This window comes from Pteronotus mesoamericanus, unplaced genomic scaffold (assembly GCF_021234165.1).
Source record: "Pteronotus mesoamericanus isolate MK-2021 breed Mesoamerican mustached bat unplaced genomic scaffold, CSHL_Meso_final scaffold_651, whole genome shotgun sequence".
Taxonomy (NCBI): Eukaryota; Metazoa; Chordata; class Mammalia; order Chiroptera; family Mormoopidae; genus Pteronotus; species Pteronotus mesoamericanus.
The window spans coordinates 24,864,539-24,887,952 of NW_026555325.1; the positions used below are offsets into that span (position 1 = coordinate 24,864,539).

The following is a 23,414-nucleotide window of genomic DNA, read 5'->3' on the forward strand; positions in this document are numbered from 1 at the left end:
TCCATATGCAGTAAATAGCATTCATATAAAAATCCATATAACATATTCTTATAAATATGATTTATTTTATATATAGTATATAGCACCTTTTCATATAAAGGTGTTAAGTGCTGATGGACAATAGAGTTTTCCAGCCACTGTGGAGTAGAATGTGCATACCTGTTGTTAAATACTGAAAACAGTTACTTGTCAATCAGAAAATACTCAGCCTAAGGTCCCTAAGTGCTCTTCTTATGCATGATCTGGTTTCCCAGCTATTTCAAAACCCATCAGTTAAGGGATTGTACCTGTCATGGTAGGGCTCCAGCTATGACCAGTTCAGATTTGCAAATGTTAGATATTTTTTAATATCATTCTAGATTGTGGACAGAACATAAAGAATTTGTCCACTTTCTCCTCATAATTTTTCTCCACTTCTTTTTTTCAGGTCACATTCGACTCATTTTTTTTAAACTTATGATTACCTTTGAAAGTGTACATCTATTAAATTTTTCTAGAAAAACATTGTGAAAAATGGGAAAAAGCCTTTGTATTTTGCTTAAAGTTTTGATACATATCCCAATCTCCTATATTCCTCATTTCTTTCTTTAAATTCTATAAGAACATAATTTAAATTAGTCTTCAAAAATTCTCAGATCACACAAGTAATGTCAAATTATAATTGTGTTCTTTCATTTCCTCATCTCTACTAAATGTACATATCAAACAAAATTCTTATTTTTATTACAGGTATATTGAATAAATCCAAAGTTACAATAAATTGTTTGTCTTACACACAAGTTAGGAAGAGTCTTACCAGAATTAAGAATTTTTAAACTCATTTAGATTTTATTAATAAAAACAAAATTTTAACTATAACTTATTACTATATTTATTACTCATGTCTTTTGATAAAAAGTTATATTTGACCAGATCTAAATAAAGTTATGGGAAAATTGAATTCATCATTTGAAAAATTGGAGTACATTTTCTCATACTTGTCTAAAAAATGATAAATTTCAAATGTCACTGAAACTGTTGCAAGCTAGAAAAAGGAGCCACCTCTGACCTATTTTATCTGGAAGCAAGTCATTTTTGAGTTGTTACTAAGAAAACCTTTTATAGATGTTCCCTCTGCTTGTTAGCCAATGATTCAAAATTCATGTGCTTTGCTACTTAGATCCTGATTAATTTCCTTTATTTGAATTTAATTAAAATGTAAAATTCAGACAGCCTTCTTCACTTCTTTACGTACTTTTCTCTTTAACTGGCCTCTTTAATCTGCCTTAATCTCATGGAATTTGCTGCCTCACAACTGTAATGAATGTGATCATGTTTGTGGAAATCTGTATTCTTCAAAGCACAGTATGTGTATAACATTAATGGTCTATAAAAGGTGCACAAAACAAGATTTTTTATTTTGATGGTTTTATCTTTATTTTAGTGTAAACTAAAAAAAAAATCCACAAGAACTATACCATTAAGTATTTCCTTTCACAAAAATTATCGCTTAGAATGAGTTTAGGGTGACAAGACACCAAAGGTCCTCCATTGCCATGTGCTCGAGAGGGTAAGTTGACAAGTCAAAATAGAAAGGCAAGCTACCCCTTGGTTTCAATCATTGTGGTGTCCCCCAATTTCCAGCAATAATATTGTGCCCTACAATTCCATTCACCTCCAACAGCATCAGAGACCCAACCTGCTCAGATTCTCTCACATCTTGTTGATGATCATCTTCCAAATCCTCCAAATGCTCTGTACATTCACTAATAAATTCTATCCCTTTCTTTCCACGTCTGACTTCCTAAACCATTCCACAGTGCCTTTTGGAATTCTCATTGCATCTGAAGGATGCTACCTCCTTCTTCAAACTCTTCTATGGTTTCCTTTTCCTAATTACTCCTAGTAAAACCTCATTTTTTCCTGAGGATATTGTTTGTCTGCTATGATCAAATAGAACCCCTTTTTTTATTCTGTCATCTATGCTCTTTACTGCTGTTTTCTGTTTCCACTCCTTCCTCTTCAAAAACCTCAACTCCTTTAAAGCCCATCATTAAATTACCATTTTTTACCTCTCTTCTCTATTGTCATCTATTAACTGCCTAATCATTTGTATTAGTCACTGATGATGTCAGGATCTCACTCCTGACTTTTCCTCCAATGTTCTTAGAGATTTCCACTGTCCCAAAGGTCCATTCCAAACAAGGCCTCTTAGTTCCTCTAGTTCTTGGAGACAACAGTGATGTGTTCTCTACTTTGGTCTTTACTGTCTGCCATGACCCTGCTTTTCAGATTGGATTCCATCATGTTTCATGTCCCCATTCATCTCCATCACCTCAGCCACCACACTCGTTTGGTAGAATGATATTCTGGATCTTGTCACCACTCTAATAGCTGTAGCACCTTCAATATGTGGGTGCTGCAGTTATTATCTCTTTAATATCCCTTTCACTGATCATCCTTCCCTCTCCTTCCAGCCCTTCTCCTCCAGCGTACTAATCCAACAGTTCTTGAGCACAGTAAATCTCCCAACCTGTGGTCCTACTCCCTGCAATTGCTTCAATACCTAGACTAGATTCCATGATCCAGTACTATAACCTTCCTTCACGAAGATCATAACTCCCTAATCTCTTTATACTGATGCCAAATTGTCTAATAAAACACCAACTTTGTTTCATCTAAGTACCTGTGTATATCTTTTGGTTTACCACTGGAGCTGATGTTGCTAGAGAATCATGCAACTTAATTGACTTGACTCATTTTAACTTTATGAACATTTATCTGAAAAGTATACTCTCCATCTGTTTTTTTTCCCCTCGGCACCTTCGCTGATATCTTCCTCTCTACGAGATCAATAATTGCTGAATTATTACTGCTCTTTGTCCTTAGTTATCTTCCCTTCTTTATGCTAATTCTCTTTGTAGGAATTCTTATCCAATTCAATGGCTTAAAACACTTCACAACTTGGATGACACTCACATTTTATCTTCATTTTAGACTTATCCTTGGAATCTTTCTCAAATATTCAATTTACTAGCTGTACTTCCACATGTATCAAAGGCAACCCTTTTCACCACCACTTCTCCGGCCCTAATGCAAGCTATTCTATGACCTCATAGGGATGACAAAAATACTCTTACCAGCTTACAGTTGTTCCTGCACCCTCCAGTCCATTTGCTGACTAGTTGATTCCTTTAATAAATATACATTGACTATGTATTCAATGTATACAGCAGCCAGCAGGATCTTTCAGAAGTGGAAATCAGATCATGTTACTCCCTTGCAATGGGAGCCCTGCAATGGTTCTATATTCCATTTATTATCCAAATCCTTTGCCATGGACTATCAATTTGATTATCTATCATATACCTTTATTTTTTAACACACCTCTCTCTAATTGTCCCTTCAGCTTCTGTATTTAATCACATTGGCTATTTTTCTTTTGTCAAATATCCAAGCTAATTTGCATCTCAGGACCTTTGCAATTGCTATTCTTTCTGCTTGGAACACCCTTCATTTTTCAATGAGTATATAATTCTCATCATTCAGGCCCCAGTTAATATTTTAATTCTTCAAAGCCATTGGTACAATCCTTAGATAAATCAGGTATCTAGTCCCAAATAACTCTATTATCTTACATCATTTTCTTCATGGCACTCATGGGTATCCAAAGTTATTTTTTATATGTGTAAGTTTTGTGTTTACTAACTTTTTCATCTATTAGAATGTAATGATTTACTTAAAGAAATAGATTCTGTCATAGTAACATTATACCTTTAGTGCTTAAGATAGTTATGAGAATATTGTATTGAATACATAGTCAATGTATATTTATTAAAGGAATCAAGTAGTCAGTACTGTTAGACTACGGTTACTTAAAAATTAAAAAAAAATTGACTTCTATTTTCAGCATATAACAGAAAAACTTCTGACTAATATTTTCACTTTAAAACTACTGAAGTTATTACAATGTTTAATTATATTGCTAAACTGTCAAGACACTAAAAAACAACAACAGCATCAGGAGGCAAAAAAAACCCAGAAGGTAACTAATACCTGAAGCTGATAGTGGCCTTGAGGGCTTCTATCAATACTTGTTGATAGTGATCATAAGCTTTAACATTTGCTAAGTTTGTGGGGAACCAGAGATCAAGTCTAGGACTTATCAAACTTCAAAAATCTGACAAGACAGAATGCAGAACCTCAAAGAACTGTACTCCTGATAAAACTTACTCAGCAGAAGTAAAAGAAAATTATACTCAACATTAAAGAATTTTTGCCTTAAACATCATAAGTGGTGGGGGAAGAAGAAAATTTTCTTAAGGACTCAGAACTGCAAACCATTCCTGATGTAACAGTGATCTAAGTCATCTGCAAAATCCCAATTACAGCATGAAAGTGATCCAAAGTTTGTAGTTCTCCCAAGTGCTGGGCACAGCAAGAGATACTTTTCTTTGGAACAGAATATAAATCTTCCACCAGTGCCTCATAGTGTTCTTACAAATAAAGTTCTACTGACTATAAGCACACAATAAAAACACAGTATACACATAAGAATAATGAATTATAAATGAGAAGCAGTAAGAAAAAGCTGGTAGAAGATTTACATTTACAAGTATATTAAGCAGGAGAATTGTCAGACAAAAACAATAAAACAACTATAATTACTATGCTTAAAAAGAAAAGACAGCATCATGAATACATATGAAATTCCAGAAATGTTAAAAATGGCTGATGTATTTAAAAAATTCTTATAAAAATTAAAAATGTAATACTTGAAAATGAAAACTTAATAAATGTGCTAAATGGCAAATAAATGTAACTAAAGAGAACTTTAAAAAAATTTTGAACATGGATATGAAAATTGTGGCCAGAAAATAGCCTGGCAAACCTGAGAGATTTAAAGTGTCAAAAAGAGATTAAGAAATACAGAGGACAGAGAGAGAAGTAATATATATATTTAGCTGGATAGCTGGTAGGAGATAATGGAGGAAAATAAGTAGGAAATAACTAAAGGGATCATAGTTGGGTTTTTTTTAGAAACATTGAAAGATGTGACTAAATTAAAAGTTAAAATTAATCTAATTTTGGGAAAATAAAAAGAAATCAATACTTAAATTTCTACATCATGAACAAGATAAAAGACACCAAAGCCTAAGGAGCTAAAACATAGTGTCTTCAAAGGAATGAAAATAGTTCCAAAAGCAGTGTTACAAACCAAAAATGTATGGAATGTATTTTCAAATTGCTGAGAGAAAATAACCCTCAATCTAGAATTGTAAACCCAACAAGTATACAATTAGATCTTTCAAGAGCAAGGACAAAATAAAAAATCCCTCAGAAAAAAATTTTAGAGTTTAATATTAAAGCCAAAAACTCTGTTTCTTAACTATGAGTTAATTGTCACTTTCTCCCCTTCTGCCTCCTCTCCCAAGAAGAATATTTGGTATGTCTGTAGCATATTGTAAAGGACAGCCAACACCCACCAAGAAAGGATTATTTGCTCACAAATGTCAACAGTGTTGAAGTAGAGAAATAAAGAAATCCTGTATTAAAATAATGTCTAAATCTGTGCTTAAAAAAAAAGACCCCAGGAAGAATGCCTACAGTGCAAGAATGAATTATTAGGAAAAGATATGCAGTCATAAACATTGATTGTATAAACAGTAATTCATGGGGTAAAATAATAAAAAATGCTATTATTTTGGGGGCAGGTGAGATACTGATTTGATATGTACTTTAGCAAATTATATATACATGTTACATATTCTGGATTACCAGTAAATAATTTTGTCTCAAAACTACAGTAAAAAATTGAAAAGAGGCAAAAAAACTCTCAGTAATTTAGAAACACAAAAAAGGAGAAAAATCATTCAAAAGAGTGGGAAATGAAGCATAAGATAAAAGAAATATATCAAATATAACAATCATTCATGATAAATTTTAGCTTAAAGATTATCAGACTGATATACCAAAAAAAGTATAATTTAAATGGTAGAAATGATAAACCAAGTTAAACCAACCAAAGGAAAACTGATAGAGCTATATCATCACAGACAATAAAAATTTACTGCACAAAACTATACCTAAATGTATGAGAGATAACAAAAATTATCAATGCACTTTTAAAATTTTTACTCAGTAGGTAATTATAAACATATATGTAACTAATAGCATAGCTCAATAAATATAAGCCATAAATTTATAGAACTCTAAAAAAAGAAATAATATGTAACTAATTTTATGCAGTTATCATGTACACCTTCACAAACATAAAACAAAGGTTGACGGAACTACAAGAAAAATTTGATCACTCTTTCATCATCGCGGGAGATTTTAACACATAGTAATAACACATCAAGCAGACAAAAATTCTAAGGAGATAAAACATTTGACCAACACAAGCTTGTTAGCTTGACTTAATAAAATATATTAAACATTGTGGACACCTCTTTCAAACACACATGAGATATTTACAAAGTGTGACTAAGTAATAAGCATAAAATAATTTCCAGCAAATTTCAGAAGGTAAAGGTTACGTATACCATATTTTATGATCAAAGTATGATTCCCTGAACAATCATTATTAAAAAGATAACTTGAAGATTTTCACATATTTGAACATTTTAGAAACTCACTTGTAGATAAGACTCAGGGCTCAAAAACAAATGAGCGTGACAAGCTAAAGTGCTGTTTAGCGGGGGAGAAGATACTAATCCTAAATGCTTTCGTTAAAAATAATAATAAGCCTGGGCTAGTGTGGCTCAGTTGGTTGGAGCAAAGTTCTGTAAACCAAAAGGTTTGATTCCCGGTCGATATACATGCCTACATTTCAGGTTCAGCCCCAGTCAGGGTGCATATGAAAGGCAACTGATGGATGTTTCTCTCTCACATTGATTTTTCTCTCCTTCTTTCTCCCTCCCTTCCCTTCTCTATAAAATCAATAAACATGTTCTTAGGTGAGGATAAAAAATAATAAAGTAAGTAAGTAAATAAATAAAAAGTAAAAGGACCAAATAATTTGTGACAGCACAAGAGATGAAAATAAAATAAATAGAATAGAAAAACAAAGAAATACTAGCATTAGCTAACACCCATATTGCATACTGTATGTTGGATATAGCCTTAAGTTGTTTATTTTTATTAACTTTAAATTCCCTTATCCAGTTATGTGATGTTATTAAATAAAATATAAATATATAATGTAAAGCAACAAGAAACTCAGAGATTCTTTAAAAATTATGTAATCAAATTGACAAATTCTTGTAAGATGTTTTGAGAACAAAGATATTGCATACTTGATCCTTAACATTGGGAACAAGAAAACAATGTCCACTATCATCATTTCTAGTAAACATTAAAAAGTGTAACCTAATCCTCAGAGTAAGGCAAGGGAAATGTATTGAACACAAAAAGATTGGGAAGAAAGAGCTTGCAGCTAAATTATTTGTGTACAAAGACTATCCAAAGAATGTACTGATAAATCTTTAGAATTTCTAAGAATTTAGCAGATTTGTTGGGTAAAGATAATATAAAAATCAAGTGCATATATGTTTTTTAACAAAAAAATAGTGTTAGGAAACATAGCAACAAATAAGAAAATATTACATATTCAGATATAAACCTAATGAGGTATGTATGTGATTTTTATAGAGAACATTTTTAAACTTTAATGAAAGACACTTAAGAACTGAGTAATTATAGTTATATGCCATGTTCTTGGATAGGAAAAGTCAATATCTTCAGATTGCTAATTCTACTTAAATTGAACCACAAAATTCATGTAAGTGCAATAAATACACTAACAAGTATTCTTTGTGGAATTTAAAACATTGATTTCAAACTTTAATAGAAATGCAAAAGCCTAAGAACAACTTGGACATGGATGAGAAATAGTAAATCTGAGGAATCTATCCATCATATGTCAATATTCATTACAAAGTTATATGTTTTTATTTAAAAATGTGATATCAAAAAAAATATACAAATAAGACAATTCAACAAAATAGAAATTGCAAAAGCATTTTCATATTATAGAAAGTTCCTAGAGAACAGGGCAAGTTTCACATATCAGTATATAAAAGAGAAAATCATTTTACTGGAAAAATATGTATATCTATTTCAAAGTACACTCAAAATTAATTATGGGTGGATTAAAGATCACATAGGAAAAAAGACACTGTAAAATCTTTAAGAGATAGTTTGAGAAGAAACTTTGTGAACTTGCAACAAGAAAAGATTTATTTACCAAGACCTCCAAAGCATTAGTCATAAAGAAAATATTGATCAGTATGATTACATTACAATATAGATTTTTCATGCATGAAAAGACAACACAAAGAAATTAAAAAGACAAGCTGCAAATTGGGAAAAGATATGTACTACAAATAACTAGCAAAGGATTAGATTGCATAATATATACTAGACTCCTACAAGGCAGAAAGTCCACAATAAATAGCTTAATTTGAAAATAGATAAAAATGAACAGATATTTTACAGAACAAGATACTTGATATATTAATATATATAAAATATATAAGGTATATTAAGATGTTAAGAGATAATAAGCATTAGTAATAAATAAGATGTAAATTAAAACTTGAGTTAGTATTTTATATTTGTTAAATTGAAAAAAATTAAGAAGGTGCAAAGTACTGATGGAATTTGGACTACAGGAAGCATTTAGATTCCTGTAAACTTGTCTTGTAAACAATTCAGAAAAATAATTTTGATATATGTATTTAAAACAGCCAGATTATTTCTAAAAGTAAGAAAACTAGAAAAAAAATAAGTGAATACTAAATGAATAAATGTTGGATAAATTAATTATACTATATTTATGCAAAGATATAACACTTAGTAAAAGATATGCAGGTACAATGTAACATGGAATATATTTCCACTAATATAAAATTCAAAAATATTCACTGGTATCTTATAACTTTAAAGTAAATAAAAACAATGATAAACAGTGATATTATGGTGGGGAGAAAAAGATGTATTTAAGTGAACTTGAGTATCTTATAGTAGCGATGCTACTAAGAGGCTACCTTCAACTTAGGTAAGAAGGGCTAGCAGCAAGGCTCTGGTCCAGTTACAGAGAAACATGTTAATATCTAGAGAAGGTTTTAAAGACAGAAGTGGAGCCTCTCGAGTATTCCAGTAGGAAATCTCATTGAAGAGACCCACAAATCTTATTTAGACTTAAATAGAATGCAATCTTACATTAAAATGGGTCAATTTTATGTCCTTATCCACTTACAAAATAATTAAAAGTCTGAGAGTTTAGGATGTAAGGTTTAGGAAACCAACCAATAACAGTGCCAAATGCTCCATTTCCTCTGCTTCCATGGATATAGTTGCATAGTAGAGTGTCTAACAAAAAAGATGAAACTGAAAGAACATTGAACTTTCAATAGCAAACAAGGCACTTCCAATTTCTACATCTATGCTAGATGTGCAACTGCCATAGTTGACATTCCCTGGAGGTTTGGAAGTAATTTTAAAAGAAGCCTAGAATGAAATGGTGCAAGCAGAAGTACTTTGGAGAGTTCCAGAAGTTGTTACTGTCATTGGTTTTAAATTTGAAATAAAAATGAAGTTTTCCAAAGTCACTTTATTAAAACTTTTCCTGTTCAGTACTACCACATAAGGCTTCATTTTGTGATAGAATACTTCCTTTTTGCTTCATGTGTCTGATGTTTCCCCAAGAAAAACTACCCATGATTAGGGAATTTATAAGGGTATCGTTTATGAAAAAAACCCCCAACAAACCAACAGATCCTTAGGTACCATTGCTTGAAGATAGGGGAAAATGATCCAAAATAGAAAATTTTCTAAAATATTACTGTATACCAAAAAATCATTATTTTAGTCTCTTGTTTAATTGTGCCAAATGACTTGGTTAACTGAATGTATAAATATTAGCATAAATGACTAAATGATTGCAATATATGGTCCTTGTGCATTTTGAGATTATATAGCAGAAAGTATAGTGATCTGGAAATACATACTCTAAAAATATTTCTTTCTTGGTCATTAATTAATAATTAATATTCATTTTGGCAATGACATCATGTTATTTTCTTTAAATTATATTGATATGTATAAATAGAAGAATGAGCAAATTATAAATGCTTGACCTCATGAATTTTTACAAACTGAACATATCCATTTACCAACATCCAGATTAAGGAACAGAATATTTGCACTACTGCAGAAGCATACTCATTGAACATATCTTCTCCCCAGATACTCTTTTGTGCCTGGCGTCTTTCACTCAATATTATATTTGTGAGGGCCACCCATATTGTTGCATGGAATTGTAATTTGTTCATCTTTATTGCTGTGCAATATTCTACTGTATACTAGAATATGTTTATTTGTACTACTCTTGACAAGCATATGGACAGTTTCCAATTCAGAATTATTCTGAACAATACTGCTGTGAACATTCTTATACATTTTTTTTTGACAAACATGTTCCAATGGAATTACCTGGTCACAGAGTATACATGTGCTTAGTTTTGTGTATACTGCTAAACAGTTTTCCAAGCTGGTTTGACAAATTTATAGTCACACCAATCGTTTGTGGGAATTCTAGTTGCTCCACATTCTCTCCAATATTTGATATTATCTGTCTTTTAATTTCCATCATTCTGGTAGATGTCTAGTAGAATTACTTTGTGGTTTTTAATTTGCTTGTCTGATAGGTATTTCTTCATTTACTGGCCATTTGGGTATCCTTTTCCTACAGTGCCTGTTCAAGTTTTCTTGCTCCCCCTTTTACTGGCTTTCATCCAGGCATTTTGAGCCTAACATGAGACTCTATAAATAAAATAGCTTTACAAATTTCAAGTATTAAACAAGTGTAAAGCATTTTGTATAATAATTAATATATGTGTATACATATTCCTAAGCTTACATACATCTGATATTATATTTATATAACTGGACAACTGCAGTTTTATAGGTCACTTAATAGCTATGTGCTTTCCCAATGTGTTGTTTTTCTATCAACATTCCATTTGTGAAAATAAGTGACTAGAGACTATATTTAAGTTCCTCAGAAGAGATATGGCATGTTGTACAAGACTGATCAATGATAACTTCTTTCATTATAATTGATTATCTCCAGTCTGAAGCATGGAGAACATAGCTAAGAAATGATGATCTCCTGAGTGAGATGAAGCTCAACATCCAGCCAAATAAAGGAAAGAGTTTCATCACCAATGAAGAACAGTTTCCAATAGAAGTCTCTTCATGATAACTCTGCATGCACCTTGGGGATGAATGGTAATGTGTGAAATTTACCAATAACCTAGGAAGGCTCTGGGAAGCTGGCAGCCCTGGGATTATAGCTTCATCTGCATCATTGCACAACAGATCAAAAACAAGTTGCAATTGTTCCTCCTGCTGTATTAGTGAACAGGCTTTGAGAACCATTGATCTGTCATTTGTCATGAGGTATGGGCAAGATATTTTTTTAGAATTCTGTAAGTGACATTAATGTGCATCTTGGCTTGAGAAACATTGAGCTAATAGTTTCAACCAATAATGACTTTTGGATCTTTTATTTCGTTAAGGGTTACTAAATAATGTTTTTTCTGTATCAGTCTTTCTGCAATATTAGCTGGAATTTTTCATTAAAGAAAAACTTTTCAAAGGGATTATTTTATTTTTTAAATCATTTAAAAAAATTTTTCAATTAGTGTTGACATCCAATATCATATTAGTTTTAGGTGGATGCCCCAGTGACTATATATTATATAACTAACTGATCATCTCAATAATGGAATTCTTTTAATGACCAAGTTTTAAAATTTGAACAGAAGCCTTCAAATCAAATGTATGTATCAGGCCTCTTTCTTGGTACCCACACCAATAAAAAGATCAGAACAAAATATGCCAAAATATTAATATAACCATCTCTGGATAGAGAAATTGTGCATAATTATATTTTTCAAATTTTCTAGTATGTAAATAGGTCCTTCAAAATCAGAAAAACGTGTATGTTATGAAAAATAATTTCTTAAATGTCAAATAAAATGAAGAGAAATTTTCATCTCTCCAAAACATTTTTCCCTAAAAAAGACATTTTGATTGTTATAGCTCTTATATCTTTTCATAAACAGTGAGTTAACTTGTTTCTTAGAGTAAAAAAAACAAACAAACCCTAAAATGGATATATCCTGGAGGTCTTATCTGTGTGACTTTTGCTTTGAAGTCTTGAGAGTAAGAAACTTCTTTAATACTTAATGTTAACAAACTATGGAGACATATATTTGTGGTCAAATAGCCTAATTTCCTATTAATCCCAGCCAAGAAACTCAAAGTTTTTGGAGTAGGTCATATTTAGGGAATGGGAGTAATATTAGATTTGAATAGCATATTTATACAAATGTAAAGTAAGAGAAGTGAGGAGGCTTGAGATTAAGTGAAGAAGAAGATGGTTGTAAGTGCACCCAAAAATTAACCAAAGAATTTGAAATAAATACAATAGGTACTGGCTGCCTTTGCAGAAGATTTGGGTACAGGAGTTTCATATTCCAACATGGACTTTAAGAAGTGTAAATACAGAGTGAGCCAAATTTGAAATAATAGGTCACAGGTGTGAGAAAGAACAGCAGCCTATAGATTAACCTGTAGTGCAAGTTTTCAGACACAGAGTAAGTCTTTTTAGCTAAGTTGATAATAAGCCCTTGATACCAAGGGAAGAGAAGAGATCTATACAATGAGATTGGCAAACAGCAGCTTCCCAGAACAGTAGTCTTGCTTGTATAGTCTCAGAGTAGAAAGAATTGTTATCATGCAGTCATATCTGTAGTCATCTCAGAGAAATGTTCAACAGGAAATAATGCAATATTTTCAGGTTTGCATGTGTAAGCTAATGTATGTACATTTAATATATTAGAGTGCATTAGTGGATTATTGAGATATGCTGTTTTAATTTAAATTATTTGCATGTTATGCATTGGGGAAGGGGAATTACTAAACCTTAAGAAATTCTAAAGTCAAGACCATCACTCTATATTAATGCATCCCTGATGTACTAATTACTAAAAACACTCTGATTAGTTGTTTAAAATATAGGAGCAATTTAGAGAGTTAAATACAGAAAAACATCATCGAACAATGCATTTTCTTGCTTTTATGTTATGACTCTCACGATCAACTTTTTCTTCATATCATTATCTTTGTTTCTCATCCATTCAATAACCCTGGAGGCATATGAAAAATACTTCATGGTATTGTTTTTAATGTCTTTCTTTCAGGGTAAAAACTGTGGTAAGTTTCAGCTTTGTGTTAATTATTGTATTATGCCTTATTTATGTCTGCATCCCATATTTCTCAATTGTAACAATACTTTGAAATATCTTTCTAAATTTGATCTAATTTGCTTTATAAAACCAATTTTAAAAACTTATTTGAGTCCTGGCTGGTGTTGCTCAGTGAACTGAGCACCGGCCTGTGAACCAAAAGGTTGCCGGTTCGATTCTCATTCAGAGCACATGCCCGGGTTGCAGGCCAGGTTCGCAATAGGGAGCACTCGAGAGGCAACCACACACTGATATTTCTCTCCCTCTCTTTCTCTCTCTCTTCCCCTCTAAAAATAAATGAATAAAATCTTTAAAAAATAATTATTTGAGAACATTTAAAGTATGTGGTATCTTTGGAATTTATATAATTTAAGACCATAGATAATTAAAGTTTCATTTTCAGATGTAGAAAATATGCCACATTTAAATCTACTGCAGAAACAAAATCAATAAAGAATATTGCTTCTTTCTAGATAAAGAATGGCAATATATAGATAATTTACATTATGCAATTTTAATGGCTTTTTGGTATTTGACATGACCGCCTCACTATTTTATGCTGATTCTCTTTCAAAGTTCAAAGTTGAAATGGAAACACTTTTTTACTAGAACTAATCTATGATTATTTTCAGAGGAGAGCGGGAGGCTGGGTGGTGACCACGTAGTGGGCCATCTAACAATATTTTCATTCAAGTAAAAGTGGTCTGAAAGCCTTGAGGAGGAAGTGAAGGCAGGAAGGGCATGAGGAATAAAGCAACCCTCAATCTGAGAAACATGAGAAAACAGAAATAGAATACACAGTTTCCGGACAGGATGTTCATTGACAGAGTAAGTAAAACTTGGGGAGGGATGAAAAGAGTCAGATTTATATGGTGTATATATCTATATACAATATAAGAGAAATTGAAGACTTTGTAATTTTTTCATGGCACCTGCTATATGTCTAAAATTAGTGAACATATAAATAATCAAACCTCCATCCATCTATCCATCCATTCACTAGATATATATTGAGCTCCAGTAACTGGGGTTACAATGATAAATAAGAAACATCTGTGTTTTACCTTCACGAAGCTTATGACATAGCAGGAGACTGACATTATGTCAAAATGTGTACAAATAATTATGTAATTATAGTCATGATCCTTCCATGAAAATGAAGTTCTAGATGCCATCAGAGTATTTATCAGGATCTCAAATCTGGTATGGGGGTCCAGGGATAATGGAGCGGGACAGTATTTAAAACCCTGACCTTTGGATTCAGAAAGGTTTGGGTTTGATTCACTTACTGGCTATGTGGTGTTTTTTCAGACTTTATAAGCCTTTATGTACTCACTCTTAAATGATTATAATACTAGCATCTACTTTCCAAAATTTTGGTGAAAATTAAAGAGACAAAACCCCAAAGAAGAAGACTTGGGCAGTGAGATATGCAAAAAGCACATAGGACTTTGGTTTTACTAATGTTATGGTTCCTAGGTTGTGCAATGGATCATGACTGATAGTTATCATGCTGATATATAGCACAGATATTCTTTTGTATTTATCAAATTATATATAACCTACAAAAATGATTTCTAGAAAAGTTAAAGTAAGGTATCTGAAAACTTACATGTTATCTCTGTGGTATAAGATCATGGTAACTTTCAATTTATTATTCATTTCTGAATAGTATTAATTTCTAAAATGAACATATAATATCTGTTTTTAGAAAGGGACAAAGATGAAAGAAAGATAAGTAAAAAGGGTAGAGTAAGAGTAAAAATGCTCAGCTCTGAGTGTTCTAGTGAAGGGCCTAAGCAAGAGGGCTTGGACCATGAAGAAGAGTTCAAAGCCCAGGGTGTGGCTGAAGCTTAGGGACACAGAGAGGGTGGCTAACAGTAAGGCTGCAAAGTAGAAATAGGGCAGGTGATGAGGGTCTTGTTGGCCAAGTTAAGTTCAAATGAGATAATATTTCAAGACAGACCAGACAAATATAAATAAGTGCTAAATATATTAGAAATAACTGGTTGATAAGTGCTCTCCAAAGAACAGTTTCAGGCCTATAAAAATTCATAGAAAGTCATGGTTCTCCAGTTTTTTGGATGGATAAACCCACTGGAAATCACCTTTTTAAAAAATGTCATACTTTCAGAGTAAACTATGAAGTTTTGATGTATTTAATATCAACAAACTCTAGGAATAATTTTTGTCAAAGGGAGGGACCCCAATTTTAAACAATGTGAACGTAAAAACTGAAGGGAGCTCTGAGTACCATCTTGTGCGGTGACTCCAGCACCATTATCTCATATCAGTTTTGGGGTGCTCCCCAGCATGCATGCTTTCATCTCTAGTGTCCTGCATGAGAACCACTGCTGTAAGCCGAAAGACAGAGCTATCGATCCAGAGAGATAGGGCTGTTAATATACACATGCAGTATAAGAGCAATAGAAATCTGTTACTCTGGGGCCATTTTTAGACGAAGAAAGCCTTGCTGTTGCTATTATTCACTTCCTGTCAATTGTAAGAACTCATTTATTAATAAGTCTAGTTGCTCTGTGAGTGGCAAAAGGGCTACAAGAATTTGAGAAATTTGGTAACAAAATATTTAGGTCTAATATACCAAGGTCATAGCTGAGTCAATCTGCATTTCAGGAATTGTGGCAACAACTATTGGATGATAAAGTACCATTTATTTATTTCTCAAAAGATATAGATATTATAACATAAAATTTGTTGAAGAATGTTCAACAAAATGTTTTCCATAGTTATTTCTGTATGGTGGTGTTATATATGATTTCACCTTCTTCTTTGTGTTTTCTGTAACTCACAATTTTAAATAAAAAGAAATTACTTGCTTTTGTGATTGGAAGAAAACAGTAAGTTGTAAGCTGAAACTCTCAGAACTAAGTTTAATAATGTGCTAAAGGACCTGCTTTTATCTGTAATGATCAATATCACAATATTTAGAGAGAGCCACAAAAAACCGTAATTTTCTGACTGTTCTTCCAGGAAAAACCCAAATGATAAATGACTTGTCAATTAATACTTTTTCAGCTTAAGAAAACTTGTTACATAGTGTTTTGCACTAAATTTGACTTGCTTATATATCAAAGTATAGATTTTTTTGCATTCCTCTTCTAAAGGGCATGGATTAAAAAAACAGGCATTGTAGAAAGATGATATTGAAATGGGAATGTTGAAGCACATGGTTAAAACTTTAAGCATTGTTGGTAAGAACAAGTGTAATATAGAAGCAGTTTTCTTGCTGAATGAACCGTAACTTTCTTTTGCAGGGCATGACAATGTGATAGTGCCTATTTATTTAAGAAGACCTTAACTTTTAGTCTGTTAAGATTTACATCCCTCTCTGTGAAGCAAATCAAAACATCAAGTTTCTCACATGTACATCTATCATTAAATACTCAAATGAAGCAAACAATTTTCTATGTAGATACTGCAGAGATTTAAAAAATAACTTAATATCTTTAGATATCCAAGTCAAAATTCCTTACTTGAAAAAGTAAGGAATTTTCACTAAGAATTATGGTATTTCAGAGCTAAAAATAACCTTTGGATTCATCGATTATAATTTCTTCATTTTTGAGATGAAGTCTTTGATGATAGAGATATTAGGTGGCTCATTCAAACTCATCTCAATGATAAAAGGCAGAGTCCACTTCTGAGCCTTGTTTTTCTATCCTTAGCCAGGTATCTTTCTGTTAATCTTGCCTAAAACAATTCTTAAACATTCAACCAGCAACCTTTTCTAATGAGCTATTTTGACAACTTATTCTTTGCAAGTATTTTTCCTGTTTGATTATACTTTTTATTTATATATCTGTAGTCATCCTTAACCCAACTGCATGTGGCTCATTGACAGCAACTTGAGTAAACTACCTCAGTATGTCAGAATTCACAAATTTAGACATGATGAAGATATTTCTAATAAGAGGCTTGAGGTCAAATTAGGAGTGTCTAGTTCCCTGGTATAAAAGTATGACAGGATAGTAAGAAGTTAGGAAAAGTCCTGGGCAAGTGGAATAAGAAAATTGAAATAAGAAAATTAAGTAAGGTCAAACAACTTAAGCAACTTATAGCCAGCTGGTGAATCTCAGGACCTTATCTCCCCTAACCAAGGACACTTGAGAGCAAATGGTTTATACCTCTCCTCCCTAACCAGAGAATACATAGCTTAAATCGCCCTGGTCAGGGAGATAGAGAACAGAGACCCAATTAATCCCATTTGTGCCAGCCAAAGTCAAGGACAGATGAAGTCAAGGAACAAATAATAGTAACTGCATTAAATCCAGATATACCCAAGATAAAAGTAAAAGAGTAAAGCAGACCAAAGAATAATCTCAAACTTCCATGTATGCTAATTCTGATGCATCAGCATTTTAAAAGCATATCTTGAAAGCTGATGAATATTCTGCTGAAACCTTCCCCTAAGATTCTCCCCAAAGAGAGATAAAACACTCAAAACAAAGAATATTGGTGTGAGCTCACTCTAGAGCATGCCCATGCCTCTTCTTGGGCACGAGGGCATGAATAATTTCCTTCTTCCTAAACTCTAAGGGTCCCCACAAGACTTGCAATCAGGGGAGCAGTGGGCAGTGGCAGCTTGTCGATGCCTTACCCCCTTATCCTGTTTCCAGGGCCCTCTTTCCTCTGACTTCCCAGTGAGCCAACAGCAATTTACAGATCTTACAGGACTTTGCTGTCACTCTCTCTATATTTCTTTTTATAGTAGAGGAGTTAAGCACTAAAACATTAAAAGCAATCTCCCAATTTCAAAATCCAAACTTAAAAACATGTTTAAAAAAATTATCCAAGGTGATTAACTCCTCTGCCAGAGGACTGACTGTCATTTTTATTCAGTCCTGAGTTTTTGTTAATATCATCTCCTCCCCACAACAAGAAAATAACATTTTTATTAGCCAGTGTTAGTAAATGTAAACCTATTCTATTTCTTTGCCAGAGCTAATATTGCCAACCTTAATTAGACATGCTATAAATGTGTGTGGTTATAAGAGGTACCCACGGAGACAATGTGAGTCACATTTTGCAAATTTTACTCTACAAGCGATGAAAATAGTTCAGGCCTTAGAAAAGTTCTGGGAGGAGCTCATCTAAATATCTGAACAAAGCTGCATGCCTTAAGTGAACAATCTCTACATTTCTCTTTTGAATTGTTTCCTTAAATTCCTTTTATAATTCTATATTTTCTTTGATATTTTGCCCTTTCTAAAATGTGCACATGACTTTTAGATCCGCAGCAGTTTCACAGACAAACCTGCCTGGGCCACTGCAAATTCTCAAGGGTCTCCAGCCTGCCTGGCATACAAGAAGCCTCAGGTGAAGTTTCAACAACTGCCTCATTAGAGATAAACAATTTCCTATTTGTCAGAGTCCTCTAGATTTCTAGTAAAGCCCACATTCAGTTTGGAAAAGTATTTTTGTTTGTTTCTCAGAAGAAAGCATTTTTATCATAGTAGTAGCTATTAGCTTTCCCCAGGATTCCTTGTCTAGATTTATCAGGGTCATTGTGAAAAGGAAGAAACCATAAAAATTGTGTTCAACTTTCCTCAACAATTAAAGTGCTCATTAGGAAGAATATGGTGGGTAACAACCTCAGCCTTGAAACTGACCATAAGTAATTAACTTTGGACCATTTTCCAGACAGTACTATATTCATTTCTTACTCTCTCATTTTCAAGACCTCGATTCTTTGCAATGCTAAGTAGCTAGGAAATTATGTTCTTAGTACCAGCGGTCTGCTAGGGCCAGCTAACATTGCCTTATACTGGTTCATGATAACTCTCACAAAGAGATTGTTACATTTTCTGGACTTTTGTGAGACACTGAATAAACACAGCTATTATTAAAATTTTAATTATACAAATTTACAATTAAATAAAGTATCTAAAAACAAAAGTAATATACACAAAACTCTCACTCTCTAATTACTTTATAACATTTTATTATATATTCTTGAGGTTATTTATGCCCTTGTATCTGTATGGTAAAAATACTTTGTAGGGTGTATTACTGCACATTTCTTCACAATTTTGCATTAAGTAATGTAACATTGGTAGCTTGACATCAATGATGTTGGAAGTATTTACCTCCAATATTGGTAAATAACAAATCAGAGCTCCCTCTTCCTCCCCAAAATGCTTTTTAAATATTTATTAGCCTATCATTAGTAAGGATCAATCATTTTAAAGCTGACCCATGGGGATAAATAAATAATGTGTCAGAGGGAGTTCTGGTCAAGATGGAGGCATGGATAGAAACACTTCATTTCATCGGACAGCCAAAAGAAGGGTAACAACCAATTTAAAAACAAAAAACAACCAGAAGTGCCAGAAAATCAAACTACATGGAAGTCCAACAGCCAAGGACTTAAAGAAGAAACTTTCATCCAGACTGACAGGAGGGGCAGAGACAGGGAACTGGGAGAAGAGGACACATGGCAAGGATGCAGCCAGTGACCTGGGCAGGCAAGGAGGCTGTTGATGGACAGGATTTTGCACATTCCTGTGCAGATAAGCTGGGAGGAACATCTGGGGAGTGAGACAGGGAATGCAATCCAAAGTTCTAGTAGGGGGGAAATAAAGCCTCAGAAACTCTGGCTGTAAAAACCTGTGGGGGTTGTGTTTACAGGAGAAACTCCCAGACTCACAGGAGAGTTCGTTCGAGGGACCTGCAGGGTCCTAGAACATACACAAGACCACCTGCCAAGGAACTACCTCCTGAAAGGGCATAGTCCGTTTGTGAAAAGCAAGGGAAGTGATAGAAAGCTGAGTGAGAGCTGAGCAAGCAGCATTGTCCCATTTCTGACCCCTTCCCCACAAACAGGGCTACAGCACAGCATCTTTGGTCTCCCTGCCATGGTGAATACCTATGGCTCTCCCCACCCCTTACAATGTAACAGGTGCACTGGGACAAGAAATATGGCCCAAATGAAAGAATAGGTCAAAACTTCAGAAAAAGAACTAAGAGATGAGGAGATAGCCAACCTATCAGATGCAGAATTCAAAACACTGGTAATCAGGATGCTCACAGAAATTATTTAGTTTGGTCACAAAATGAAGGAATAAATGAAGGTTATGCAAAGGGAAATAAAGAAAAATGTACAGGGAACCAACAGTGAAGGGAAGGAAACCTGAACTCAAATCAATGATTTGGAACAAAAGGAAGAAATAAACATACAACTGGAACAGAATGAAGAAACAAGAATTCAAAAAAATGAGGAGACGCTTGGGAACCTCTGGGGCAACTTTAAGACATTCTGACATCTGACTCATAGGTGTGCCACAAGGAGAAGAGGGAGAGCAAGAAATTGAAGATTTATTTGAACAAACAATAAAGGAAAACTTCCCCAATCTGGTGAAGGAACTAAACACGCAAGTCCAGGATGCTCAGAGAGTCCCAAAGAAGTTGGACCTAAGGAAACACACCAAGGCTCATCGAAATTAAGTTACCCAAGATTAAAGATAAGGAGAGAATCTTAAAAGCAGCAAGAGAAAAGGATACAGTTACTTACAAAGGGGTTCCCATAAGACCATCAGCTGATTTCTCAAAAGAAACCCTACAGGCAAGAAGGGGCTGGAAAGAAGTATTCAAAGTCATGAAAAGCAAGGATCTACACACAATATTACTCTATTCAGCAAAGTTATCATTTAGAATGGAAGGGCAGATGAAGTGCTTCCTCGATAAGGTAAAGTTAAAGGAGTTCATCATCACCAAGACCTTATGATATGAAATGTTAAAGGGACTTATCTAAGAAAAATAAGATAAAAAACTATGAATAGTAAAATGACAACAAACTCACAACTATTAACAACTGAACCTAAAAACAAAAACAAAAACTAAGCAAACAACTAGAACAGGAACAGAATCACAGAGATGTGCAGGGTTATCAGTGGGGAGAGGGAGAAGGAGAAGGGGATAAAAGGTACAGGGAATAAGAATCACAATTGGAAGGCACAAAATAGATGTGGAGGTTAAAAATAGTATAGGAAATGTAGAAGCTAAAGAACTTATATGAACAACCCATAGAGATGAACTAAGCAGGGGGGGCTGCTGAAGGGAGGGGAGGTGCAGGGTGGTAGGGGGTGAAGGGGAGAAAAATTGGAACAACTGTAATAGCATAATCAATAAAATATACTTAACAATAAAAACAAATAAACAAACAAAGAATGTCAATTTAAACTACGTTTTTCATTCATAAGAAACAGACTGATTTTCTCTGGTCCAGGACCCTTCCTAATAAATAAAGACTACTTTTGTGCACAATCCTTAGTTACTTTTATCAAGCATTTCATAAGAAATTTTTAATTAAAACATATTTTACTGCATAGGAGAACTATTAAAAAGCAGATTTACTAGTGATGATTTATAATATGAAGGACTAACAGAAAAATTTTGAGAATGAAATAAAAAGTCATTAAGCAATTAGGAGGTTTATAGTTCCTGCCAAAGTATTTTATTACATGAGATAAGAACAGAGAGATAACTCTATTTAGGACACTTCCTTTAAAGTGAATTTACAGTTTTCCAATGAAATTATGACTTATAGCAATCCAGTGCAATTCGTCTTTTCTTGTTATAAATTTTAAACATGGTATAGGTATTTTTAGGTAGTTCTCTGCTTCTAAGCTGTTATCTGTTTAAACAATAGCCTCTCCATGCCCCAATCCTGTTTTTCTGGGGGGGGAGTGGGTGGGTGGTGGTGTCTTTGCTGTCTACATTGCTATTAAACAATATAATGTGTTTCATTGTCATTAAAAGATGGGTGTAAGTATCTTAACTCCCAGACTTTTTTTAAGCTTAGATAGTGTGAGGAGACCAGAGATGGAGTGAGAATGATCTGGAATGAATCCCTTCTCTGCCACTTATTAGCTGTGTAACATTTGAGCCTCAATTTTCTTATCTATAAAGTGGGCATTATCACCTGCTGTCTAGCCATAGTTGTAAAGCTGAGTAATAATGAAATCAAGTTCCCCAAACTTTCCAAGTCAGTGTCTGTACATAATTCATTTTCCATAAATAATATCTATTATTATGCTCCTGTGATACTAAATACTGCAGACAATAATTATTGTTCTGGATTTAATTATTATAGTTATAGGATTATTTCTTATTCTGTAGCACAAGAATCTTGACAATATATTTTCTTCTGAAAAGATAAACATGATGCCTAGTATGAGTAAATTTAATTCAAGAACTATAATACAATATACAAGGTTCAGTTAAATCTGTTTGTACCATTTCCCATAAAAATGTATTTTGTGCTTTTTAGGGCCTGGTTGACTTGAGGAAAGGAAACAATGGTATTTACCCATTATGTATTTTTCAAAGATTGTGGCATACACTATGTAATGTAAAACTAAATGGTTTCCCGAGCTTCTATTTTATGTGGGAGATGCTTAAACATGCCTTTTACATAAAAATGTCTGAGGAAGATACGGAAGATAAGGAGGATAAGCATTACTACCTTGTTCATAACCAGTGAGTGGCTTTATGAAAATTCTGCCTTCTACAGGTGCACTAGGATTTTTATTTTTTAATAACCTGACAAGGGAAAAGAGGAAGAAAGCAGTGTCTGCCTTTAAATAATAGAATTTGGTCAGTATTAACTTGTCAGATAACTGGCATTTTAACCACATTTTTATTTAGTGAAAGGAAACTGTGAAGGGGAAGTTCACTTTCTATTTCCACGGAGGAAGCCCACTGCAGGTCTCATTTTCATCACTTCTCATTTTCGAGAATTTCCCGGCTGCTGTTGCTGCAGCCCTCCTTTAAGTGGCTGTCAGGTTGATTTCAGTCATCCTTTCTCCTGCTTCTCAGGGTTAATGGAGATAGAGAAGAATTGGCTAACTTTCTGGACATAGACTTCAGGGAGTAGTGCTATTTCCATCCATAAATAATAGAGATGGACTTTGAAATAAAACAAGAACAACAGATTTTAAATCTCTCTCTCAAATGAGAATAGATGAAAATAGATCTTAACTATAATAGAAAACAAGTTGACATACCAACATTTATAAAGAAGATGAAGTAGGGGTTTCCTCTGGCTTCTTTTAAATTATTTTCTTTTTCTAGGATCATTATTAGTAATGTACTTCC

At 33.4% G+C, this 23,414-nt stretch overlaps 1 protein-coding gene across 1 annotated transcript in view; it reads right to left on the reverse strand.

Annotated features, from left to right (window-relative positions):
• KCNH7 (potassium voltage-gated channel subfamily H member 7) overlaps positions 1-23,414 on the reverse strand; it is a 467,687-nt gene that overhangs the window by 283,474 nt on the left and 160,799 nt on the right. The window lies entirely within an intron of this gene.